Source organism: Triturus cristatus, chromosome 2_1 (genome assembly GCF_964204655.1).
Source record: "Triturus cristatus chromosome 2_1, aTriCri1.1, whole genome shotgun sequence".
In the NCBI taxonomy this organism is placed as follows: Eukaryota; Metazoa; Chordata; class Amphibia; order Caudata; family Salamandridae; genus Triturus; species Triturus cristatus.
In genome coordinates, this window is record NC_140581.1 from 564,322,693 (window position 1) to 564,337,794 (window position 15,102).

Genomic DNA, 15,102 nt, shown 5'->3' on the forward strand with positions numbered 1-15,102 from the left:
AAAAGCAAGTTTCAACCTTAGTAGGTAGACAGGATCAGTGTGGGCTTGGATCTGCAAAGGACGCCGTGCTTACAGAGAGGAAAGGTTCCCTCTCCACAGCCTTTCACCATGTAGGAAATGGTGCTTCTTTCCACGGCGAGCCGCCGCGTAAATTCATGTTCAACAAAGATGCCCCAGCATTGAAAGAGCACTCAGCGGCGTTCTTGAACCACCAGGTAAGTGTAAGCCTCGTTGCAGCTCGCTCATCAACTGTCTTACTTTCATCATGTCGCCGACACATTTCGAGGCTAGGACGCCTCTTCTTCATGGGCTCTGAAAGAAACCGACATTGAGAGTCACTCCCATAAGCAGGTTTTATTGACAAACACGCCCCCCAATGGACTGAGCTTGATAAAATTATAGTAATCACGGCATTATGGGTCTCGTAGTTCCATGGGAGTGCAATTAAGTTCCTTAGTAGGCTCAATGTCATTCCTTAATTAAAAGCAAGTTTCAACCTTAGTAGGTAGACAGGATCAGTGCTGGCTTGGATCTGCAAAGGACGCCGTGCTTGCAGAGACGAAAGGTTCCCTCTCCACAGCCTTTCACCATGTAGGAAACGGTGCTTCTTTCCACGGCGAGCCGCCGCGTAAATTCATGTTCAACAAAGATGCCCCAGCATTGAAAGAGCACTCAGCGGCGTTCTTGTACCACCAGGTAAGTGTAAGCCTCGTTGCAGCTCGCTCATCAACTGTCTTACTTTCATCATGTCGCAGACGCGTTTCGAGGCTAGGACGCCTCTTCTTCATGGGCTCTGAAAGAAACCGACATTGAGAGTCACTCCCATAAGCAGGTTTTATTGACAAACACGCCCCCAGTGGGCTGAGCTTGATAAGATTATAGTAATCACGGCATTATGGGTCTCGTAGTTCCATGGGAGTGCAATTAAGTTCCTTAGTAGGCTCAATGTCATTCCTTAATTAAAAGCAAGTTTCAACCTTAGTAGGTAGACAGGAACAGTGCGGGCTTGGATCTTCAAAGGACTCCGTGCTTACAGAGAGGAAAGGTTCCCTCTCCACAGCCTTTCACCATGTAGGAAACGGTGCTGCTTTCCACGGCGAGCCGCCGCGTAAATTCATGTTCAACAAAGATGCCCCAGCATTGAAAGAGCACTCAGCGGCGTTCTTGTACCACCAGGTAAGTGTAAGCCTCTTTGCAGCTCGCTCATCAACTGTCTTACTTTCATCATGTCGACCGACGCGTTTCGAGGCTAGGACGCCTCTTCTTCATGGGCTCTGAAAGAAACCGACATTGAGAGTCACTCCCATAAGCAGGTTTTATTGACAAACACGCCTTCAGTGGGCTGAGCTTGATAAGATTATAGTAATCACGGCATTATGGGTCACGTAGTTCCATGGGAGTGCAATTAAGTTCCTTAGTAGGCTCAATGTCATTCCTTAATTAAAGCAAGTTTCAACCTTAGTAGGTAGACAGGATCAGTGCGGGCTTGGATCTGCAAAGGACGCCGTGCTTACAGAGAGGAAAGGTTCCCTCTCCACAGCCTTTCACCATGTAGGAAACGGTGCTTCTTTCCACGGCGAGCCGCCGCGTAAATTCATGTTCAACAAAGATGCCCCAGCATTGAAAGAGCACTCAGCGGCGTTCTTGTACCACCAGGTAAGTGTAAGCCTCGTTGCAGCTTGCTCATCAACTGTCTTACTTTCATCATGTCGCCGACGCGTTTCGAGGCTAGGACGCCTCTTCTTCATGGGCTCTGAAAGAAACCGACATTGAGAGTCACTCCCATAAGCAGGTTTTATTGGCAAACACGCCCCCAGTGGGCTGAGCTTGATAAGATTATAGTAATCACGGCATTATGGGTCTCGTAGTTCCATGGGAGTGCAATTAAGTTCCTTAGTAGGCTCAATGTCATTCCTTAATTAAAAGCAAGTTTCAACCTTAGTAGGTAGACAGGATCAGTGCGGGCTTGGATCTGCAAAGGACGCCATGCTTAACGAGAGGAAAGGTTCCCTCTCCACAGCCTTTCACCATGTAGGAAACGGTGCTTCTTTCCATGGCGAGCCGCCGCGTAAATTCATGTTCAACAAAGATGCCCCAGCATTGAAAGAGCACTCAGCGGCGTTCTTGTACCACCAGGTAAGTGTAAGCCTCGTTGCAGCTCGCTCATCAACTGTCTTACTTTCATCATGTCGCTGACGCGTTTCGAGGCTAGGACGCCTCTTCTTCATGGGCTCTGAAAGAAACCGACATTGAGAGTCACTCCCATAAGCAGGTTTTATTGACAAACACGCCCCCAGTGGGCTGAGCTTGATAAGATTATAGTAATCACGGCATTATGGGTCTCGTAGTTCCATGGGAGTGCAATTACGTTCCTTAGTAGGCTCAATGTCATTCCTTAATTAAAAGCAAGTTTCAACCTTAGTAGGTAGACAGGATCAGTGCGGGCTTGGATCTGCAAAGGACGCGGTGCTTACAGAGAGGAAAGGTTCCCTCTCCACAGCCTTTCACCATGTAGGAAACGGTGCTTCTTTCCACGGCGAGCCGCCGCGTAAATTCATGTTCAACAAAGATGCCCCAGCATTGAAAGAGCACTCAGCTGCGTTCTTGTACCACCAGGTAAGTGTAAGCCTCGTTACAGCTCGCTCATCAACTGTCTTACTTTCATCATGTCGCCGACGCGTTTCGAGGCTAGGACGCCTCTTCTTCATGGGCTCTGAAAGAAACCGACATTGAGAGTCACTCCCATAAGCAGGTTTTATTGACAAACATGCCCCCAGTGGGCTGAGCTTGATAAGATTATAGTAATCACGGCATTATGGGTCTCGTAGTTCCATGGGAGTGCAATTAAGTTCCTTAGTAGGCTCAATGTCATTCCTTAATTAAAAGCAAGTTTCAACCTTAGTAGGTAGACAGGAACAGTGCGGGCTTGGATCTTCAAAGGACTCCGTGCTTACAGAGAGGAAAGGTTCCCTCTCCACAGCCTTTCACCATGTAGGAAACGGTGCTGCTTTCCACGGCGAGCCGCCGTGTAAATTCATGTTCAACAAAGATGCCCCAGCATTGAAAGAGCACTCAGCGGCGTTCTTGTACCACCAGGTAATTGTAAGCCTCGTTGCAGCTCGCTCATCAACTGTCTTAATTTCATCATGTCACCGAGGCGTTTCGAGGCTAGGACGCCTCTTCTTCATGGGCTCTGAAAGAAACCGACATTGAGAGTCACTCCCATAAGCAGGTTTTATTGACAAACACGCCCCCAGTGGGCTGAGCTTGATAAGATTATAGTAATCACGGCATTATGGGTCTCGTAGTTCCATGGGAGTGCAATTAAGTTCCTTAGTAGGCTCAATGTCATTCCTTAATTAAAAGCAAGTTTCAACCTTAGTAGGTAGACAGGATCAGTGCCGGCTTGGATCTGCAAAGGACGCCGTGCTTACAGAGAGGAAAGATTCCCTCTCCACAGCCTTTCACCATGTAGAAAACGGTGCTTCTTTCCACGGCGAGCCGCCGCGTAAATTCATGTTCAACAAAGATGCCCCAGCATTGAAAGAGCACTCAGCGGCATTCTTGTACCACCAGGTAAGTGTAAGCCTCGTTGCAGCTCGCTCATCAACTGTCTTACTTTCATCATGTCGCCGACACATTTCGAGGCTAGGACACCTCTTCTTCATGGGCTCTGAAAGAAACCGACATTGAGAGTCACTCCCATAAGCAGGTTTTATTGACAAACACGCCCCCAGTGGGCTGAGCTTGATAAAATTATATTAATCACGGCATTATGGGTCTCGTAGTTCCATGGGAGTGCAATTAAGTTCCTTAGTAGGCTCAATGTCATTCCTTAATTAAAAGCAAGTTTCAACCTTAGTAGGTAGACAGGATCAGTGCGGGCTTGGATCTGCAAAGGACGCCGTGCTTACAGAGAGGAAAGGTTCCCTCTCCACAGCCTTTCACCATGTAGGAAACGGTGCTTCTTTCCACGGCGAGCCGCCGCGTAAATTCATGTTCAACAAAGATGCCCCAGCATTGAAAGAGCACTCAGCGGTGTTCTTGTACCACCAGGTAAGTGTAAGCCTCGTTGCAGCTCGCTCATCAACTGTCTTACTTTCATCATGTCGCCGACGCGTTTCGAGGCTAGGACGCCTCTTCTTCATGGGCTCTGAAAGAAACCGACATTGAGAGTCACTCCCATAAGCAGGTTTTATTGACAAACACGCCCCCAGTGGGCTGAGCTTGATAAGATTATAGTAATCACGGCATTATGGGTCTCGTAGTTCCATGGGAGTGCAATTAAGTTCCTTAGTAGGCTCAATGTCATTCCTTAATTAAAAGCAAGTTTCAACCTTAGTAGTTAGACAGGATCAGTGCGGGCTTGGATCTGCAAAGGACGCCGTGCTTACAGAGAGGAAAGGTTCCCCCTCCACAGCCTTTCACCATGTAGGAAACGGTGCTTCTTTCCACGGCGAGCCGCCGCGTAAATTCATGTTCAACAAAGATGCCCGAGCATTGAAAGAGCACTCAGCGGCGTTCTTGTACCACCAGGTAAGTGTAAGCCTCGTTGCAGCTCGCTCATCATCTGTCTTACTTTCATCATGTCGCTGACGCGTTTCGAGGCTAGGACGCCTCTTCTTCATGGGCTCTGAAAGAAACCGACATTGAGAGTCACTCCCATAAGCAGGTTTTATTGACAAACACGCCCCCAGTGGGCTGAGCTTGATAAGATTATAGTAATCACGGCATTATGGGTCTCGTAGTTCCATTAGAGTGCAATTAAGTTCCTTAGTAGGCTCAATGTCATTCCTTAATTAAAAGCAAGTTTCAACCTTAGTAGGTAGACAGGAACAGTGCGGGCTTGGATCTTCAAAGGACTCCGTGCTTACAGAGAGGAAAGGTTCCCTCTCCACAGCCTTTCACCATGTAGGAAACGGTGCTGCTTTCCACGGCGAGCCGCCGCGTAAATTCATGTTCAACAAAGATGCCCCAGCATTGAAAGAGCACTCAGCGGCGTTCTTGTACCACCAGGTAAGTGTAAGCCTCTTTGCAGCTCGCTCATCAACTGTCTTACTTTCATCATGTCGACCGACGCGTTTCGAGGCTAGGACGCCTCTTCTTCATGGGCTCTGAAAGAAACCGACATTGAGAGTCACTCCCATAAGCAGGTTTTATTGACAAACACGCCTTCAGTGGGCTGAGCTTGATAAGATTATAGTAATCACGGCATTATGGGTCACGTAGTTCCATGGGAGTGCAATTAAGTTCCTTAGTAGGCTCAATGTCATTCCTTAATTAAAGCAAGTTTCAACCTTAGTAGGTAGACAGGATCAGTGCGGGCTTGGATCTGCAAAGGACGCCGTGCTTACAGAGAGGAAAGGTTCCCTCTCCACAGCCTTTCACCATGTAGGAAACGGTGCTTCTTTCCACGGCGAGCCGCCGCGTAAATTCATGTTCAACAAAGATGCCCCAGCATTGAAAGAGCACTCAGCGGCGTTCTTGTACCACCAGGTAAGTGTAAGCCTCGTTGCAGCTTGCTCATCAACTGTCTTACTTTCATCATGTCGCCGACGCGTTTCGAGGCTAGGACGCCTCTTCTTCATGGGCTCTGAAAGAAACCGACATTGAGAGTCACTCCCATAAGCAGGTTTTATTGGCAAACACGCCCCCAGTGGGCTGAGCTTGATAAGATTATAGTAATCACGGCATTATGGGTCTCGTAGTTCCATGGGAGTGCAATTAAGTTCCTTAGTAGGCTCAATGTCATTCCTTAATTAAAAGCAAGTTTCAACCTTAGTAGGTAGACAGGATCAGTGCGGGCTTGGATCTGCAAAGGACGCCATGCTTAACGAGAGGAAAGGTTCCCTCTCCACAGCCTTTCACCATGTAGGAAACGGTGCTTCTTTCCATGGCGAGCCGCCGCGTAAATTCATGTTCAACAAAGATGCCCCAGCATTGAAAGAGCACTCAGCGGCGTTCTTGTACCACCAGGTAAGTGTAAGCCTCGTTGCAGCTCGCTCATCAACTGTCTTACTTTCATCATGTCGCTGACGCGTTTCGAGGCTAGGACGCCTCTTCTTCATGGGCTCTGAAAGAAACCGACATTGAGAGTCACTCCCATAAGCAGGTTTTATTGACAAACACGCCCCCAGTGGGCTGAGCTTGATAAGATTATAGTAATCACGGCATTATGGGTCTCGTAGTTCCATGGGAGTGCAATTAAGTTCCTTAGTAGGCTCAATGTCACTCCTTAATTAAAAGCAAGTTTCAACCTTAGTAGGTAGACAGGATCAGTGCGGGCTTGGATCTGCAAAGGACGCGGTGCTTACAGAGAGGAAAGGTTCCCTCTCCACAGCCTTTCACCATGTAGGAAACGGTGCTTCTTTCCACGGCGAGCCGCCGCGTAAATTCATGTTCAACAAAGATGCCCCAGCATTGAAAGAGCACTCAGCTGCGTTCTTGTACCACCAGGTAAGTGTAAGCCTCGTTACAGCTCGCTCATCAACTGTCTTACTTTCATCATGTCGCCGACGCGTTTCGAGGCTAGGACGCCTCTTCTTCATGGGCTCTGAAAGAAACCGACATTGAGAGTCACTCCCATAAGCAGGTTTTATTGACAAACATGCCCCCAGTGGGCTGAGCTTGATAAGATTATAGTAATCACGGCATTATGGGTCTCGTAGTTCCATGGGAGTGCAATTAAGTTCCTTAGTAGGCTCAATGTCATTCCTTAATTAAAAGCAAGTTTCAACCTTAGTAGGTAGACAGGAACAGTGCGGGCTTGGATCTTCAAAGGACTCCGTGCTTACAGAGAGGAAAGGTTCCCTCTCCACAGCCTTTCACCATGTAGGAAACGGTGCTGCTTTCCACGGCGAGCCGCCGTGTAAATTCATGTTCAACAAAGATGCCCCAGCATTGAAAGAGCACTCAGCGGCGTTCTTGTACCACCAGGTAATTGTAAGCCTCGTTGCAGCTCGCTCATCAACTGTCTTAATTTCATCATGTCACCGAGGCGTTTCGAGGCTAGGACGCCTCTTCTTCATGGGCTCTGAAAGAAACCGACATTGAGAGTCACTCCCATAAGCAGGTTTTATTGACAAACACGCCCCCAGTGGGCTGAGCTTGATAAGATTATAGTAATCACGGCATTATGGGTCTCGTAGTTCCATGGGAGTGCAATTAAGTTCCTTAGTAGGCTCAATGTCATTCCTTAATTAAAAGCAAGTTTCAACCTTAGTAGGTAGACAGGATCAGTGCCGGCTTGGATCTGCAAAGGACGCCGTGCTTACAGAGAGGAAAGATTCCCTCTCCACAGCCTTTCACCATGTAGAAAACGGTGCTTCTTTCCACGGCGAGCCGCCGCGTAAATTCATGTTCAACAAAGATGCCCCAGCATTGAAAGAGCACTCAGCGGCATTCTTGTACCACCAGGTAAGTGTAAGCCTCGTTGCAGCTCGCTCATCAACTGTCTTACTTTCATCATGTCGCCGACACATTTCGAGGCTAGGACACCTCTTCTTCATGGGCTCTGAAAGAAACCGACATTGAGAGTCACTCCCATAAGCAGGTTTTATTGACAAACACGCCCCCAGTGGGCTGAGCTTGATAAAATTATATTAATCACGGCATTATGGGTCTCGTAGTTCCATGGGAGTGCAATTAAGTTCCTTAGTAGGCTCAATGTCATTCCTTAATTAAAAGCAAGTTTCAACCTTAGTAGGTAGACAGGATCAGTGCGGGCTTGGATCTGCAAAGGACGCCGTGCTTACAGAGAGGAAAGGTTCCCTCTCCACAGCCTTTCACCATGTAGGAAACGGTGCTTCTTTCCACGGCGAGCCGCCGCGTAAATTCATGTTCAACAAAGATGCCCCAGCATTGAAAGAGCACTCAGCGGTGTTCTTGTACCACCAGGTAAGTGTAAGCCTCGTTGCAGCTCGCTCATCAACTGTCTTACTTTCATCATGTCGCCGACGCGTTTCGAGGCTAGGACGCCTCTTCTTCATGGGCTCTGAAAGAAACCGACATTGAGAGTCACTCCCATAAGCAGGTTTTATTGACAAACACGCCCCCAGTGGGCTGAGCTTGATAAGATTATAGTAATCACGGCATTATGGGTCTCGTAGTTCCATGGGAGTGCAATTAAGTTCCTTAGTAGGCTCAATGTCATTCCTTAATTAAAAGCAAGTTTCAACCTTAGTAGTTAGACAGGATCAGTGCGGGCTTGGATCTGCAAAGGACGCCGTGCTTACAGAGAGGAAAGGTTCCCCCTCCACAGCCTTTCACCATGTAGGAAACGGTGCTTCTTTCCACGGCGAGCCGCCGCGTAAATTCATGTTCAACAAAGATGCCCGAGCATTGAAAGAGCACTCAGCGGCGTTCTTGTACCACCAGGTAAGTGTAAGCCTCGTTGCAGCTCGCTCATCATCTGTCTTACTTTCATCATGTCGCTGACGCGTTTCGAGGCTAGGACGCCTCTTCTTCATGGGCTCTGAAAGAAACCGACATTGAGAGTCACTCCCATAAGCAGGTTTTATTGACAAACACGCCCCCAGTGGGCTGAGCTTGATAAGATTATAGTAATCACGGCATTATGGGTCTCGTAGTTCCATTAGAGTGCAATTAAGTTCCTTAGTAGGCTCAATGTCATTCCTTAATTAAAAGCAAGTTTCAACCTTAGTAGGTAGACAGGAACAGTGCGGGCTTGGATCTTCAAAGGACTCCGTGCTTACAGAGAGGAAAGGTTCCCTCTCCACAGCCTTTCACCATGTAGGAAACGGTGCTGCTTTCCACGGCGAGCCGCCGCGTAAATTCATGTTCAACAAAGATGCCCCAGCATTGAAAGAGCACTCAGCGGCGTTCTTGTACCACCAGGTAAGTGTAAGCCTCTTTGCAGCTCGCTCATCAACTGTCTTACTTTCATCATGTCGACCGACGCGTTTCGAGGCTAGGACGCCTCTTCTTCATGGGCTCTGAAAGAAACCGACATTGAGAGTCACTCCCATAAGCAGGTTTTATTGACAAACACGCCTTCAGTGGGCTGAGCTTGATAAGATTATAGTAATCACGGCATTATGGGTCACGTAGTTCCATGGGAGTGCAATTAAGTTCCTTAGTAGGCTCAATGTCATTCCTTAATTAAAGCAAGTTTCAACCTTAGTAGGTAGACAGGATCAGTGCGGGCTTGGATCTGCAAAGGACGCCGTGCTTACAGAGAGGAAAGGTTCCCTCTCCACAGCCTTTCACCATGTAGGAAACGGTGCTTCTTTCCACGGCGAGCCGCCGCGTAAATTCATGTTCAACAAAGATGCCCCAGCATTGAAAGAGCACTCAGCGGCGTTCTTGTACCACCAGGTAAGTGTAAGCCTCGTTGCAGCTTGCTCATCAACTGTCTTACTTTCATCATGTCGCCGACGCGTTTCGAGGCTAGGACGCCTCTTCTTCATGGGCTCTGAAAGAAACCGACATTGAGAGTCACTCCCATAAGCAGGTTTTATTGGCAAACACGCCCCCAGTGGGCTGAGCTTGATAAGATTATAGTAATCACGGCATTATGGGTCTCGTAGTTCCATGGGAGTGCAATTAAGTTCCTTAGTAGGCTCAATGTCATTCCTTAATTAAAAGCAAGTTTCAACCTTAGTAGGTAGACAGGATCAGTGCGGGCTTGGATCTGCAAAGGACGCCATGCTTAACGAGAGGAAAGGTTCCCTCTCCACAGCCTTTCACCATGTAGGAAACGGTGCTTCTTTCCATGGCGAGCCGCCGCGTAAATTCATGTTCAACAAAGATGCCCCAGCATTGAAAGAGCACTCAGCGGCGTTCTTGTACCACCAGGTAAGTGTAAGCCTCGTTGCAGCTCGCTCATCAACTGTCTTACTTTCATCATGTCGCTGACGCGTTTCGAGGCTAGGACGCCTCTTCTTCATGGGCTCTGAAAGAAACCGACATTGAGAGTCACTCCCATAAGCAGGTTTTATTGACAAACACGCCCCCAGTGGGCTGAGCTTGATAAGATTATAGTAATCACGGCATTATGGGTCTCGTAGTTCCATGGGAGTGCAATTAAGTTCCTTAGTAGGCTCAATGTCACTCCTTAATTAAAAGCAAGTTTCAACCTTAGTAGGTAGACAGGATCAGTGCGGGCTTGGATCTGCAAAGGACGCGGTGCTTACAGAGAGGAAAGGTTCCCTCTCCACAGCCTTTCACCATGTAGGAAACGGTGCTTCTTTCCACGGCGAGCCGCCGCGTAAATTCATGTTCAACAAAGATGCCCCAGCATTGAAAGAGCACTCAGCTGCGTTCTTGTACCACCAGGTAAGTGTAAGCCTCGTTACAGCTCGCTCATCAACTGTCTTACTTTCATCATGTCGCCGACGCGTTTCGAGGCTAGGACGCCTCTTCTTCATGGGCTCTGAAAGAAACCGACATTGAGAGTCACTCCCATAAGCAGGTTTTATTGACAAACATGCCCCCAGTGGGCTGAGCTTGATAAGATTATAGTAATCACGGCATTATGGGTCTCGTAGTTCCATGGGAGTGCAATTAAGTTCCTTAGTAGGCTCAATGTCATTCCTTAATTAAAAGCAAGTTTCAACCTTAGTAGGTAGACAGGAACAGTGCGGGCTTGGATCTTCAAAGGACTCCGTGCTTACAGAGAGGAAAGGTTCCCTCTCCACAGCCTTTCACCATGTAGGAAACGGTGCTGCTTTCCACGGCGAGCCGCCGTGTAAATTCATGTTCAACAAAGATGCCCCAGCATTGAAAGAGCACTCAGCGGCGTTCTTGTACCACCAGGTAATTGTAAGCCTCGTTGCAGCTCGCTCATCAACTGTCTTAATTTCATCATGTCACCGAGGCGTTTCGAGGCTAGGACGCCTCTTCTTCATGGGCTCTGAAAGAAACCGACATTGAGAGTCACTCCCATAAGCAGGTTTTATTGACAAACACGCCCCCAGTGGGCTGAGCTTGATAAGATTATAGTAATCACGGCATTATGGGTCTCGTAGTTCCATGGGAGTGCAATTAAGTTCCTTAGTAGGCTCAATGTCATTCCTTAATTAAAAGCAAGTTTAAACCTTAGTAGGTAGACAGGATCAGTGCCGGCTTGGATCTGCAAAGGACGCCGTGCTTACAGAGAGGAAAGATTCCCTCTCCACAGCCTTTCACCATGTAGAAAACGGTGCTTCTTTCCACGGCGAGCCGCCGCGTAAATTCATGTTCAACAAAGATGCCCCAGCATTGAAAGAGCACTCAGCGGCATTCTTGTACCACCAGGTAAGTGTAAGCCTCGTTGCAGCTCGCTCATCAACTGTCTTACTTTCATCATGTCGCCGACACATTTCGAGGCTAGGACACCTCTTCTTCATGGGCTCTGAAAGAAACCGACATTGAGAGTCACTCCCATAAGCAGGTTTTATTGACAAACACGCCCCCAGTGGGCTGAGCTTGATAAAATTATAGTAATCACGGCATTATGGGTCTCGTAGTTCCATGGGAGTGCAATTAAGTTCCTTAGTAGGCTCAATGTCATTCCTTAATTAAAAGCAAGTTTCAACCTTAGTAGGTAGACAGGATCAGTGCGGGCTTGGATCTGCAAAGGACGCCGTGCTTACAGAGAGGAAAGGTTCCCTCTCCACAGCCTTTCACCATGTAGGAAACGGTGCTTCTTTCCACGGCGAGCCGCCGCGTAAATTCATGTTCAACAAAGATGCCCCAGCATTGAAAGAGCACTCAGCGGTGTTCTTGTACCACCAGGTAAGTGTAAGCCTCGTTGCAGCTCGCTCATCAACTGTCTTACTTTCATCATGTCGCCGACGCGTTTCGAGGCTAGGACGCCTCTTCTTCATGGGCTCTGAAAGAAACCGACATTGAGAGTCACTCCCATAAGCAGGTTTTATTGACAAACACGCCCCCAGTGGGCTGAGCTTGATAAGATTATAGTAATCACGGCATTATGGGTCTCGTAGTTCCATGGGAGTGCAATTAAGTTCCTTAGTAGGCTCAATGTCATTCCTTAATTAAAAGCAAGTTTCAACCTTAGTAGTTAGACAGGATCAGTGCGGGCTTGGATCTGCAAAGGACGCCGTGCTTACAGAGAGGAAAGGTTCCCCCTCCACAGCCTTTCACCATGTAGCAAACGGTGCTTCTTTCCACGGCGAGCCGCCGCGTAAATTCATGTTCAACAAAGATGCCCGAGCATTGAAAGAGCACTCAGCGGCGTTCTTGTACCACCAGGTAAGTGTAAGCCTCGTTGCAGCTCGCTCATCATCTGTCTTACTTTCATCATGTCGCTGACGCGTTTCGAGGCTAGGACGCCTCTTCTTCATGGGCTCTGAAAGAAACCGACATTGAGAGTCACTCCCATAAGCAGGTTTTATTGACAAACACGCCCCCAGTGGGCTGAGCTTGATAAGATTATAGTAATCACGGCATTATGGGTCTCGTAGTTCCATGGGAGTGCAATTAAGTTCCTTAGTTGGCTCAATGTCATTCCTTAATTAAAAGCAAGTTTCAACCTTAGTAGGTAGACAGGATCAGTGCGGGCTTGGATCTGCAAAGGACGCCGTGCTTACAGAGAGGAAAGGTTGCCTCTCCACAGCCTTTCACCATGTAGGAAACGGTGCTTCTTTCCACGGCGAGCCGCCGCGTAAATTCATGTTCAACAAAGATGCCCCAGCATTGAAAGAGCACTCAGCGGCGTTCCTGTACTACCAGGTAAGTGTAAGCCTCGTTGCAGCTCGCTCATCAACTGTCTTACTTTCATCATGTCGCCGACGCGTTTCGAGGCTAGGACGCCTCTTCTTCATGGGCTCTGAAAGAAACCGACATTGAGAGTCACTCCCATAAGCAGGTTTTATTGACAAACACGCCCCCAGTGGGCTAAGATTGATAAGATTATAGTAATCACGGCATTATGGGTCTCGTAGTTCCATGGGAGTGCAATTAAGTTCCTTAGTAGGCTCAATGTCATTCCTTAATTAAAAGCAAGTTTCAACCTTAGTAGGTAGACAGGATCAGTGCGGGCTTGGATCTGCAAAGGACGCCGTGCTTACAGAGAGGAAAGGTTCCCTCTCCACAGCCTTTCACCATGTAGGAAACGGTGCTTCTTTCCACGGCGAGCCGCCGCGTAAATTCTTGTTCAACAAAGATGCCCCAGCATTGAAAGGGCACTCAGCGGCGTTCTTGTACCACCAGGTAAGTGTAAGCCTCGTTGCAGCTCGCTCATCAACTGTCTTAATTTCATCATGTCGCCGACGCGTTTCGAGGCTAGGACGCCTCTTCTTCATGGGCTCTGAAAGAAACCGACATTGAGAGTCACTCCCATGAGCAGGTTTTATTGATAAACACGCCCCCAGTGGGCTGAGCTTGATAAGATTATAGTAATCACGGCATTATGGGTCTCGTAGTTCCGTGGGAGTGCAATTAAGTTCCTTAGTAGGCTCAATGTCATTCCTTAATTAAAAGCAAGTTTCAACCTTAGTAGGTAGACAGGATCAGTGCGGGCTTGGATCTGCAAAGGACGCCGTGCTTACAGAGAGGAAAGGTTCCCTCTCCACAGCCTTTCACCATGTAGGAAACGGTGCTTCTTTCCACGGCGAGCCGCCGCGTAAATTCATGTTCAACAAAGATGCCCCAGCATTGAAAGAGCACTCAGCAGCGTTCTTGTACCACCAGGTAAGTGTAAGCCTCGTTGAAGCTCGCTCATCAACTGTCTTACTTTCATCATGTCGCCGACACATTTCGAGGCTAGGACGCCTCTTCTTCATGGGCTCTGAAAGAAACCGACATTGAGAGTCACTCCCAGAAGCAGGTTTTATTGACAAACACGCCCTCAGTGGGCTGAGCTTGATGAGATTATAGTAATCACGGCATTATGGGTCACGTAGTTCCATGGGAGTGCAATTAAGTTCCTTAGTAGGCTCAATGTCATTCCTTAATTAAAAGCAAGTTTCAACCTTAGTAGGTAGACAGGATCAGTGTGGGCTTGGATCTGCAAAGGACGCCGTGCTTACAGAGAGGAAAGGTTCCCTCTCCACAGCCTTTCACCATGTAGGAAATGGTGCTTCTTTCCACGGCGAGCCGCAGCGTAAATTCATGTTCAACAAAGATGCCCCAGCATTGAAAGAGCACTCAGCGGCGTTCTTGTACCACCAGGTAAGTGTAAGCCTCGTTGCAGCTCGCTCATCAACTGTCTTACTTTCATCATGTCGCCGACACATTTCGAGGCTAGGACGCCTCTTCTTCATGGGCTCTGAAAGAAACCGACATTGAGAGTCACTCCCATAAGCAGGTTTTATTGACAAACACGCCCCCAGTGGGCTGAGCTTGATAAAATTATAGTAATCACGGCATTATGGGTCTCGTAGTTCCATGGGAGTGCAATTAAGTTCCTTAGTAGGCTCAATGTCATTCCTTAATTAAAAGCAAGTTTCAACCTTAGTAGGTAGACAGGATCAGTGCTGGCTTGGATCTGCAAAGGACGCCGTGCTTGCAGAGACGAAAGGTTCCCTCTCCACAGCCTTTCACCATGTAGGAAACGGTGCTTCTTTCCACGGCGAGCCGCCGCGTAAATTCATGTTCAACAAAGATGCCCCAGCATTGAAAGAGCACTCAGCGGCGTTCTTGTACCACCAGGTAAGTGTAAGCCTCGTTGCAGCTCGCTCATCAACTGTCTTACTTTCATCATGTCGCAGACGCGTTTCGAGGCTAGGACGCCTCTTCTTCATGGGCTCTGAAAGAAACCGACATTGAGAGTCACTCCCATAAGCAGGTTTTATTGACAAACACGCCCCCAGTGGGCTGAGCTTGATAAGATTATAGTAATCACGGCATTATGGGTCTCGTAGTTCCATGGGAGTGCAATTAAGTTCCTTAGTAGGCTCAATGTCATTCCTTAATTAAAAGCAAGTTTCAACCTTAGTAGGTAGACAGGATCAGTGCGGGCTTGGATCTGCAAAGGACGCCGTGCTTACAGAGAGGAAAGGTTGCCTCTCCACAGCCTTTCACCATGTAGGAAACGGTGCTTCTTTCCACGGCGAGCCGCCGCGTAAATTCTTGTTCTACAAAGATGCCCCAGCATTGAAAGAGCACTCAGCGGCGTTCCTGTACTACCAGGTAAGT